The 12,476-nt window shown below is 37.7% G+C and overlaps 1 non-coding gene across 1 annotated transcript; it reads left to right on the top strand.

Annotated features, from left to right (window-relative positions):
* The first annotated feature begins 6,099 nt into the window (after positions 1-6,099).
* Positions 6,100-6,226, top strand: LOC115062750. Its single transcript, XR_003842679.1, has one exon. It is a non-coding gene; the product is annotated as a small nucleolar RNA SNORA17 (small nucleolar RNA).
* The last annotated feature ends 6,250 nt before the right edge of the window (positions 6,227-12,476 follow it).

Raw genomic sequence — 12,476 nt, 5'->3', positions numbered from 1 at the left:
AGAGAGAGAGAGAGAGAGAGAGAGAGAGAGAGAGAGAGAGAGAGAGAGAGAATAATAATTAAAGGAGATAGAGGATATGGGACATGGGAGGAGTTAGCAGTATGAGGAGCGGAACTTATGTAAATATTGTACACATATATAGAAACTTAGTAATATTGAAAAAATTAAAAAGAAATGCTGCCTGTCACTTTGTCTGGCTTCCTTCCTTCTCTTTTTATTCTGTCTATAATCACAGTGTATAGTGCAGTACTGTTCACATTTGAGGTAGGATTTCCTCTTTAGTTAATTCCTTCCAGAATCTCCCTAAAAGAAATGCCAAAGGTTCCCTCACTAATGGCCAATCCAATAACATTGACAATGGAAATTGAACAATACAATCATTCTCCTGAAAAGGTGCTTTTATATTTATTAATCAAAAATAGTCTCCAGTGAGGTTTTTAACACTCCTTCACTAAAATGTTTTAAATTCAATAATCTTTACTAATAGATTGTTAACTTAGACATAAGTGAACACTAATAGCCAACGAAGTTTGAAAGGGCCGCTGCTGCTCTGCCACAGTTTCTCCATTTCCACATGTGCCTGCATGGACTTGAATGGAAGCCTTTGGAGCATAGCCAGGTCATTTTCTTGTCAGGGCATCATGAGAAATATGGCCAAACTCAGGAGGCTCTCAGTCCATGCCATGAAGCAAATGCATGGAGTGCTGCCTTCTCAGGTTTTGTACCAATACTTCCCACATGTCATTAGTCCTGAACATTTCAAATAGTAGTTGGGAATCCATGTTGTATTTGTGGCATTACATGTAATACCTCCAGAATCTCCATCTTCATCATATAAGTTTTAATTGAAATACATAATTTCATCTAAATGAAACTTCTTTCTCTTCTTATTTTTAAAGATGTTTTCTTCTTGAATCAGCAATGGGTAATTAAATTTTTCAAATGTCACATCAACATATGTTGAAGACATCATTTGTTTTTTCCTCCTTTGACTTATTAATATGCTAGATATTATTAATGCATTCTGAAATATTGAATCGGTTTCTGGATCCTGGATGGAATCCCACTTGGCCTCAGTGAATTATTCTTCTAGTGTACTGCTGACTCCTGTGTTCTAATGTTTAATTTAGAATGTGTATCTGTTTCTAAGTGAGATGGGCCTCTAGTTACTTTTTTGGATCAGAACTCCTGGCTTCAAATATAGGGGTTGCGAGTTTACTTTCCCATGTTACAGAACATTGCAGGATACATTACTTTCCCTATTTGTAGCCAATCTCAATTCCAACACATACTTTTGCTTTGGGGGAGCCAAATTTTTATTTTTATAAGTCCTGTTTGTATAAACATATGGTGCATATTATTAAAGATAATGATCAAACTACTGTGTGTTTTCTTTTCTTAAAAACCTTTAAAGAAATATCTCATAATGACATATGATTGTTTATCACTTAACTTTACTATATATATATTGTAATTTCTTTGAATGTTTGTCCATTATCATTGTATAGAGCAGTGTAAGGTAAAATCAGAAGAAAGTTTAAGGGCTGATATTAATTTGGCCAAACCTCTGACATTGGGCCAATTTCCTGGTGAACTTAGTATTTTTCACAATAGTACAGATTCAGGAACTTGCTTTAACTAGAAGTAATTAGTGTCATTAAACATCAGTTACTGGTACATAATTTGAAATCAACATTAACTTGCATTTCAGGCAAATTCAAAACCTTCCTTAGTGGATGTGAAATAGACTGAGGAAATGTGGATGTGTAATACATCAAAGCCTCGGCAGAAGAGCAGGCTACTTTATTTTATGTCTTGGTTGGATACAAATGCCACAGCCTTTGCAGAGTGAACACAACTTCTGGTGTTGCACCCTTCCGGAAAACTGACATTCTGGTAAATACAAACAGTGTGTTGTTGCTATAATATAATATAATATAATATAATATAATATAATATAATATAATATAAAAATTTTAAAAAATCTGAGATCTGGATAACTTCTTTCCCAAATACTTCTATAGATTTATATGAAACAATTATAAATTGAGCAAAGTATAATCCTTCAAAAGCATTATTCATATTTTGAACTAATTATAGTCTTTCTATTTTTATTCTAGTGTGGGGTTATAAGAAGATCAAACGAATTATGCATATACATACACACATTTATACAATGTTCCAATTTTATTAAAAGAAAAATGCATTTGTTTAGTTTGACTTAGTGGTGTTTGAGCCTAGCTGTACTGCTCAAATTAACCTTAAACTCATGATTCTCCTGCCTTGATCTCCTGAGTGCTGGTCTTATAGACGCACACATCTAAACTCATTTAAATTATGTTATTTTAATTTTTCCCCAGAGTCAATTTGGGCTTATTCTACATAAAAGATGGTAGAGGGTGGTAAGGAAAACTTGGAGGGATACTGGGATGCAGGGGAACACATAATAAATGCTCCTGTTGGAAACAGGGAAGGTGATGAACCCTTCTGGTCAACAGAAGAAAAAGAAACCAAGCTTAGGTAGATAGTTGCCATTTTAAGCCTTATCCTAAACTCTGTAAGACAAGAGAAGAACCAGAGATTGAGCTCATTGCCAGTAGGCTCATGGACACATTCATGGCTTGTCCTGTTTGGTTGTTGTCTCTTTAAAAAAAAATTATTAGATATTTTCTTCATTTACAATTCAAACACTATCCCCTTTCCTAGTTTCTTCTCCAAAAGTCTCCTATACCCTCCCCTCTGCCCTGAGAAGGTCTGCTCCTTACAGAAGGAAAACAGAGTGGGAAGGAAGTAGATCTGTAGGAGGGGGGAGGTGTGAGTTGGGAGAAGTGGAGAAAGTTAAAACTATGGTCAGGATGTATTGTATGAGAGAAGAATCTATTTTCATTAAAAAGTATAGACTAGTCATTGTAATAAGGAACTTAGGTAGGGATTAATTATTTAAAATGAAATATTAATGTAAACATCAAATTGAAATTTATTTTTCCACATATTTATATTAATATATATTATATACTGCATTATATCTATATGTGTGAGTGTTTTGCCTGCATTTATTTATGGGCACCATAATAATGCTTGGTGCTTGTGGATATTTGAATAGTGTGTCAGGACCCTTGGTACTGGAGTTATGGATGGTTGTGAGCTTCCGTATGGGTGTTAGGAACTGAACCCAGATCCTTCAGGAGAGCAATAAATGTTCTTAAGTACTGAGCAATTTCTCCAGACCTTAGAACATTCTATAAATGATTATATTTATTCTGGCACTTTTTCATATAAAAGCATTGTCATATCTGTGTAGGGTACTCTAAACACCTGTAGATATGGTGAATCTTATATTTAAATGCCTTGAGCAAATACTTGAGAAATTCTATATGCTTTCTATAGTTTTCATGAAGAAGATTAACAGTACTTAAACACAGATAAAGCATGCCATTCATTTCCCCCCCTATGAGCATTTAATAAAAATGGGAAAAAAGTAGCCAAGTCTTGGATATGCCAAGATAGGTTTTTATGATTAACATACAGTCCTTCCATTGATAGCTTTTCAGTAATTAATGGAAAATTCACCAAATGTGAATCAGGTTTTCATACAGATGTCTACTCCAAATTCAGTGTGACATTAATAAAAAGACCCTATTATATGTGACTACAAGGCACCACTGCTCTGCTCGGTTAAGCTGCTGTTGAGGATTTTGCCTTATGAAAAAGAAAAAAAAAACAGCACAAAGAAAAGAAAGAACCCATATTTTCCCAATACATAACCATTTTATTAAGTTCAGGAATGCCAACGCCATCATACAACACAGTCACCAAATCATTGACGTGTTAGTACTTTATCAATCATGTTTTAAACGGCTTTAGTTGCTGATGTTGCTGATGCAATAATTATAGAACTTTCCAAGAATCCTTCACTTTCATCTGATAATGAAAGGCATGAAATGATCACAGCATGGTCAAGAAGTGACAACAAGTCTGAGCAGGACTCATTTTGTTCCATCAAATTTCATGAACTACCCCACAATGAGACACCTACTTGTATTTTCAAGTGTCATTTCCCACTAGATAACCTCTGTTTAAGGCAGGATATCTTGGTCTCTCAATTTCATAATGAGAATTGTTTTTAGATGAGACAGACTATGCATTTATTGTGTCTAAAAAACACAAGAGATTCAGTGGGAAAGGATCAGATATTCCTCATGGGACTGAAGAAGAGCGACAGGGGCTGAAGATCTATTAAGCTATATCCTGAAGGAGGGTGTCATAGCAGAATTTTTAAAATATGATTTGAGCTTCAGAGAAATATTTAGCTAGTGAAAAAGAGAATACATTTTCCAGCCAGCCGTGAAACTGTTTAACATTTAGTACTGTGGCATGAAAAGTTTATGGGGGATTTCTTTGCCTTTCCTGTGAAGAAAATTCCCTGAGGATGCCTCCTCAACCCTCATCTTAAAATATATTACAGAATTTTGGGATGGTGATTATTTTCATTGCTTCTATAAGGATTTGTCATTTTTTTTTTCAAGTTTTGAGCTTGTAAATGATTTATTTACCCTCGGTTAGTAACACAGTACCCACAGATATTCTTTAACAAGTATTTCTGCATTTTGGAGTCAGCATGAAATTCTGAAGAAAGATAACATTGGTAACTTAAAAATGATGTTTATACCCTGAACATAAACATGCTGTAGGAATGATCCACATTAGGTACCTTCTACTAGTGTTGGTAATATGTAGTGTTTCCTATCATTGCCATTTAATATGAGGTCTTCCCTTCTGAGGTCAATTAACACCAATGTGTCTTCTCCATATTAAAAATGCTATTAGGTAATGGTGAAATAGAGGTGATCAAAAAACGTTCCTATAAAATATAATGTCATATACTATCTTTTTAAAGAGCTAAAAGAAAATAACCTACTATAAACAGATATTTACTAAGTTCCTACTATGTTTCAGAAACTATAGCTGGTTGCTGAAAATTTAAAAATAGATAATAAAGATGTGATTGATGCCCTCCCATAATACTGCACAGTAAGAGGAAGTTGAATATTAACAACCACTTGAGACAAGATCAATTCTGAAGGGGAAATAAAGGAGAGAAATAGTAAGTTTGTTCTCTGCTCTGAGACATCCATCTGCTTTTGCTTTTGAACATCGGTTATCTGATCCCAAAGATTAGTGACTAAAAAAGACAGTGGCTACCCTCAAGAAGAGACCGTAGGCATCATAATAGATAATCGAGTAACCTCTATCCCACTTACAAAGAGAGGTAAACCGGGAAATGGATATCCTGAAGGTTGTTGTGTGGAGAGTTGTAACCAAGGCTTATGTCCAGAGCACTGTGACTTTAACTGTGGGTTCTGATCCCATGTTGGGATCCTGTAGTAGAATGTGAGGGATTGTGAAATATTCAACAACAATAAAAGTTTTTGAATTTTCGACAAAGAAAAATTAATTCAAAACTAATTTATCTGTGGAGTTTCTAGAGTCCTTGTCCTTGCCACATGGCAGGGCATTGCTGCAGCTCTCTTTGGCACACTGATTTGTGCCCTGCGTGCCATCACACCACTGCACCAGTCAACAGATTCAACTTGAAAAACCTCAGGTCAGATTTGACAGTGCTGCACGCTATAAATTAGAGTGGTTTACTGTATGCACAACATTTTCTGTTTTCACTGAAGTGCAAAGGTTTAATTATGAAAAAGAACGACTTTTAATATTTCCTTACATCATTCATCAGCAGGTATCAAGTTGGATTGGGTTAGAATGTTTTATTTTAAAAATCGTTATTTGAGTTGTTGACTTTACTTTCATTAAACAGTCATTCAGGGAATTTTGGCTTAAGATTACAGCAGTATCTCCAAAATTTTCTGAAATGGTCTTAAATATACTTCTGCCATTCTGTACTATGTGCTTATGTGAAAAGACATTGGTGATGATAAAAATTGATGTACCGAGCAGCTCTGGAACATGTTAGATCTTCCTCATTTTACAGTATCAAGCATTTAGCTAAGACTTATCCCTTTATGTAAAAATGAATAAGCACATAAACCTCATTATAATGCACATTTTCATTAGCTTTTAAAAATGGTAAACATACCTGTCCCTAGAGTCACTGCAGGCTTCTGTGTCACACGTGCATCAGTAGGTGACAGAGAGAAGTGAGCCTATCTCTACACTCAGTGTTCTGATGTGTGAACATTGGAATGATTAGTGGCCTAACACTCCCCTGGACAAACGGGAAGTCTGAGACAAGAAGCAGGAAGGTGCCAGGAAGCACCAAATAGTCTCCCCAGATAGAAAGCAAGCTGGAGAATACAAGAGCTCTACCTGAGGCCACTGGCCCCAGGCAGGAGTGAGCCCTCAGACAGATGACCCTTGCAAGAGGCCACTTCAAGTGGACTGGTTGAGGGGCTAGTCTGAGATGACTACCAGTCTATTTCCACACAGGCCTGGGAGGGGGAAAAGACTGTGCCTGAGATGATCTTTGCCTAGCATTACAATGCACTAGTGGGACATAGAACTCCTGAAACCACTGCTGAGATGACCCAGACACTCGTGGTAGTGAAATGGAAGAGGAAGAAAAGCAGAAGCATGTGGGCACAATGAAGAGAGGCAGAACTAAAGACTCAAGGGTAATGAGGAATAGCCTGATGTGAGTAGCCTATAATGTCATCTAGGACCATGGGAGCGTCCTGATCTGTGATGCCACTGGGAGCCATATTTGGTTCCTTGGCCCTGTAACAGCAGGGTTCTGTTACCATCAAGACCAGGTTGATGAACCTGGTCTGGGCTGCCACCCGCGGACACATTGATGTCCAAGGTATGTGCAGAATTAGCCCCATCTCTCACCTGGGCATTGTGGGAGATCTAGACCTAGAGGTCTGAGAGCAGGAGATGATCCTGTCCCTAGCCAGCTGCAGTACTAGGGAGATCAGGGAGAACTTCTCATTCCAGAAGTAGTGGGTGAACTGGCACCAAGGGAAATGTATGTGGGAAGCTTGGCCCTACTACTCGTGTCCCTGAAGTGTCATGGTCCTGGGAGATATACACTTTTCCAGCTTCACCCCTCACTCATGCAGCAGGCAGAAGACCTGGCCCTGGGGTCATGAGAGCAGGAGATCTGGCCCTGTTTCTCATCTGTTGCAGCACTCGGGGTGTGGGTCTTTTACCTCACTCTGGGCAGTACAATAGAGCCGACCCTAGAGGCAGAGGCACAGACACGGGCAAGCCTGCCCAATGAGATGAGAGCTGGCTACACCACTTGTCGGCTGTGCAGTGGCACGGGCAAACCTGCCCAATGAGATAAAAGCTGGCTACACCACTTGTCGCCCATGCAGTGGCATGGGCAAGCAAGGGAGATAGGTCCTTCCCTCCTCACTCCTTATAGAAACTTGTTATAGAGTCCCAGACTATTAAGGACAACCTCTTTGAGTTTGTTAAATTAAAAGAAAGTAAAGATGTAAGAGAAATGAGGAAAAAGTATTTAAATTGTACCAGCAAAGACTTAAATGGTATTTTGAGAAAAGCACAGACTACAACTCTTTATTTAACAAATGTTTGTAATGTCCCTCTTGTTTTTCATAGCATTATATAGATAGGAGAACATCTGTAGTCAGGAGAATAAGGTAGTTACTCCAGCTTTTAACTTCAAATATTATTTTGTGTATTATTCATACTGCTTATATGCACACAAACTGAAGAATCATTGTTTTCTGTCATGGTAGCATGTGCTTATTATCCCAGCACTTGGAAGACTAATGGGAGAAGATTCATGATTTGGCAGGCAGTTTGCACCACAAAGTGAGTTCCAGGCCATGCTAGACTCCAAGAGCATGTATTTTAAGAGCAACTGCAAGGCATGGACACATCTCAGTGGATGAAGTGCCTACTGTGCAAGCACGAGGAGCTGGTTAGGATCCCCAGCATTGATATAAGGATGCAAGAGCAAAGTGCAGGTCTGTGACCCCAACACTGTGAGCAGAGATGAACAGCAAGCTCCAGAATCAAAGCAGTGCTTTCTGGTTACTCAGTTTAGCTAAGAAAATCTTTCAAGGTTGACAGAGGACTCTGAAAATATACTGTCTCTACTGCATAGGAACTGCAAAAGAAGACAATTGACATAGGCCTTTCATTTCATGGATGCACACACAAGTGCACATGCATGCATCACACACATACACACACACACACACACACACACACACACACACTTATCTGCTAATAATTTATTTTTAAATTCCCATTTTTATGGGAAATTAGATTTTCAGTAAGAAAAAAAATGAAAATTTCTCAGTTATGCATTGCTAACTTTTAAAGTCTCCAAATGGACAAGGTGGGAAATTAAATGTTCAAATATATATTCATTTCTATATGTGCATATATGGTGACCAGAAATTTTTCTTTTAGCTAATTGACACATGTAGGATTTTTATTTTTTTTTTTNTTTTTTTTTTTTTTTAGGCAGACTCATTGCATATTTTTATTGCACATCTGTAAAAATATCATGAGAAAAACAAGGTCTGGATTATTCGAACAAGTCATTTATAGGCAAATGATGGAAGGAGACAGAGCTAGAATTTGAACACAGATCTAATTCCAAACCTCACATTTTCATACTCTGGTGTTGGGCCAGCATCCAATAGATAAATGGTCTTATGGTAGAGAATGCACCCATCAGTTATCTTAACCTGGCTGGAGTATAGCTGGGTAACAGCTGCTATCTGCTATTTTATTTTTTTTTTTATTATAATTATTTTCTTTATTTACATTTCAAATGCTATCCCGAAAGTTTCCCATACCCCTCCCCCCACCTCTGTTCCCCTACCCACCCACTCCCACTACTTGGCCCAGGCCTTGCCTTGTGCTAGGTCATATAGAGTTTGGAAGACCAAGGAGCCTCTATTCCCACTGATGGCCGATTAGGTCATCTTCTGCTACATATGCAGCTAGAAACACAAACCCAGGGGGTACTAGTTAGTTCCTGTTGTTGTTCCACCTACAGGGTTGCAGCCCCCTTCAGGTACTTGGGTACTTTCTCTAGTTCCTGCATTGGGGACCCTGTGTTCCATCCAGTAGCTGGCTGTGAGCATCCATTTCGGTGTTTACCAGGCACTGGCGTAGCCTCACAAGAGGCCGCTTGTGACCCTTCAGGGACCCTTCAGCAGTATCTTGCCGGCATGAGCATGAGCATTAGTATCTAGGTTTGGTGGCTGATGATGGGATGGACTCCGAATGGGGTCCTCTCTGGATAGTCCATCCCTTCATCCCAGCTCCAAACTTTGTCGCTGTACCTATAATTTTTCATGGGAGTTATGTTCCTCATTCTAAGGAGGAATGAAGTATCCACAAATGTTCATCCTTCTTGATTTTCTTCTGTTTTCCATAATGTGTCTTGGATATTCCAAGTTTCTGGGCTAATATCCGCTTATCAGTGAGTACATATCTAGTGACTTCTTTTGTGATTGGGTTACCTCACTAAGGATGATATCCTCCAAATACATCCATTTGCCCAAGAATTTCATAAATTCATTGTTTTTTATGGCTGAGTAGTACTCCATTGTGTAAATGTACCACAGTTTCTGTATCCATTCCTCTATTGAGGGACATCTGGGTTCTTTCCAGCTTCTGGCTATTATAAATAAGGCTGCTATGAACATAGTGGAGCATGTGTCCTTATTACCAGTTGGAAGATCTTTTGGGTATATGCCCAGAAGAGGTATAGCAGGATCCTCCGGTAGTACTATGTCTAATTTTCTGAGGAACCGCCAGACTGACATGTAGGATTTTTAAAGTAATGTTACACTCTAAAATTCAAAATAGTAGGCATTTGTATTGCATATATTCATAAAAACAAAAGTAGTGCTTATATTTTGTGAAATGTAATTAAGACTTTTGAGCTAGGTAATTAAGATGGTAATATAAGAAAAACAAAAGCAAACAGAGAGACAAATAAACAGAAACCCTTTTTGTAAATCAAACACTAAATCCCTGCACTGTGAACTAACAGAAAGGCTTCCTTATGCAGAATCATGTGTTACCCTAAATATGCACCTATATAATATATATGCAGTAATATACACACAGCAGAATAAATACATATGCTGTTCAGTAATTGATTTTTTATTCTTTGTTGTTTATTTTAATGTTTTTTTTCCGAGACACAGTGTTACTTTGCAGCAAAAAATGTCCCTGACCTACATCTCATAGCAATCTCCCGCTTCAGCCCTGACTGAGATCTCACAGTGAGCCCCCTGCTTCAGCTTGGTATTCTAGCATGAGTTGCCACACCTAGCAACAGTGTAATTTTATTCAGAGATTCAGAGTATTTTTGATGTGATGCTAGACCTCTGGAACCACAGCTAGAATGTGTGCCCTTAGACATCTGGTTACACTGCTCAGTGGGTGGCCAGTTTAAGAGACTTTAAAAGTCCAGATCACACATTTAGATTTTAACCATTAAAAATGGTCTATCATGCACATTAGCAAATATATTAGTATTAATGAGAAACATGTTTCCAAGTACAAATTAGGCATTTATCATTTTCTAAGAACTGGATATGGACAAATCAAGAACAGAACAAAATTAGTGGTTTTTCTCCAATAGCATTCTTATGAAATAAAAGCGTTTGGCAAAATGTGTGGGAAATGCACATGTGGCACTGAGCCAGTGAGGGTGTCCTCACCATCTCACAATGATTTTGTAAGGCACCAAGATTCTTAAGTTAACATGCAAAGTCTTCCTGAGAGTCAGGTTATAAAGTGCAGTCAGTGAAAGTAGAATAGAGCTCAAAAATGTGATGTGCTTTTGGAACCAGTAAATATTAATTTTTATATGCAATAAGATACTTTAAAACAGAGAGTTATTTTTAGTCATAAAATATAGAATGGTTACATTGTTTTATAGGTTTAGATAATGCTAAGTAATTGATATTATATTACCATGTTACATGTTAAATCTAGAAGTAATGAATACTTTCTTTTCAAAGGGAATTTTTGGTAATATTTTTTAAATTGAATGATTTCCACACAAGTTCAATAGATTAGTATATTAGTAAGTTTGGATATAAGAATCTTCATGAAACAATCAAACTATGAAGTTGTTTTGAGATGAACAACTTTGTTCTAGTTTTAATGAAATTTTTATGATGTTTGTATGTATATAAAATCAAGCTCAGTGATTGACATATTATTCTTAGGAACCATGCCACAGCTGAATTACATTGATATCACCTAATACATTGGAAAAAACCCAAAACTCAAAACTCTGTAACATTCTTCAATGTTATTTTTATATAACTCTGCAGTGGTCTGAAGAGCTAGTAATATTTGCTTAGATGTGTGTGCCTTCTGCCTGAAAATGTTCCTAGTAAATACTCTTATTTTTGAGATCTCTATAACTTCTATAGATTTTTAATAAAGCTGTATGCTTCATGTGTTACTTAAAGGCTACAATCAATAAATATCTGCTATTTTGAATTAATTTAGACCATGCATTGTAGAACATTTAATATTACAAGCTTTTAAGAGATCAACTGAGCTAAACTCAATGTTTTATATGGAGATAAAATGAGGTCCAGAGAGGAAATTTTATTGACTCCAAACAGTGAGCCAGTTAATGATAGAGCGGAGATCTGAAACCAGTGAAGATAAAATGTTTACTCACTTACATTTCTACCCTGCCACACACAGTCTCACCTCATGTTTTATTGTGAGTTACAGTGTTTTAAAATTGTTTCATGTTTATATCTCGTTTGAATAAAATTTTAACCTCTTTCTGAACTGTCCCTTATAGGGTGTCACAATGCTCACTGTTCAGAGTATGCAACTGGGATAGTCCCATTTAGCCATATCACCCTTTATCTGTTGCTTTAGTTGCTGCCTCACTTTCTCCGATCTCTGTAGAATGATATATAAAAAGGCAAACCATGCTAAGCCGGCAGTGCACTGGCAGGCTGACTGGTCAGGCACCAGTGAGCTGGCCAGCCTGTTCTCAACTCTCGGAGACTCTGACCCAGAGCTCTGAAATCTCTCCATCTAGCTCCCTAAGTTTTCACTGGTGGGTCTTTACCGTGCCAGCCTTACACTTCCAAATTCCCACAGCCTTTTGGGGTGCATGCACTTCTTGCAAACCCACGCTTTGCCACCATACCTTTCTCTCTGGAATCCAGTTGAGTCACCACGTGAAGGAAAACACCACACACACTTAGTTCAGAATCAATAGGTGACTCAATCGCTGGGCACAACAACTAGCATCCTAATTTTGTAAACTATAATAATTAGAACTCCTCCTGTGACAAATCCTGGAGGATCAACCATCTAAACCGGGAACCTCTTGTTAGCTACATAATGTCCTTCAAGCTCTTCCCTTACCAAAGTAAGACAACTTTTCCTGCCTCTCCTCTTCCCCCTCCCACCTGGAAGTCTAGGCTACCCCTTGTCCAGTGATTGGTTCCTAGAAATCTTTATTCATTAGG

The sequence above is a fragment of the Mus pahari genome, chromosome 20 (genome assembly GCF_900095145.1).
Source record: "Mus pahari chromosome 20, PAHARI_EIJ_v1.1, whole genome shotgun sequence".
Taxonomy (NCBI): Eukaryota; Metazoa; Chordata; class Mammalia; order Rodentia; family Muridae; genus Mus; species Mus pahari.
This window is presented reverse-complemented; position numbering and strand designations above follow the sequence as displayed.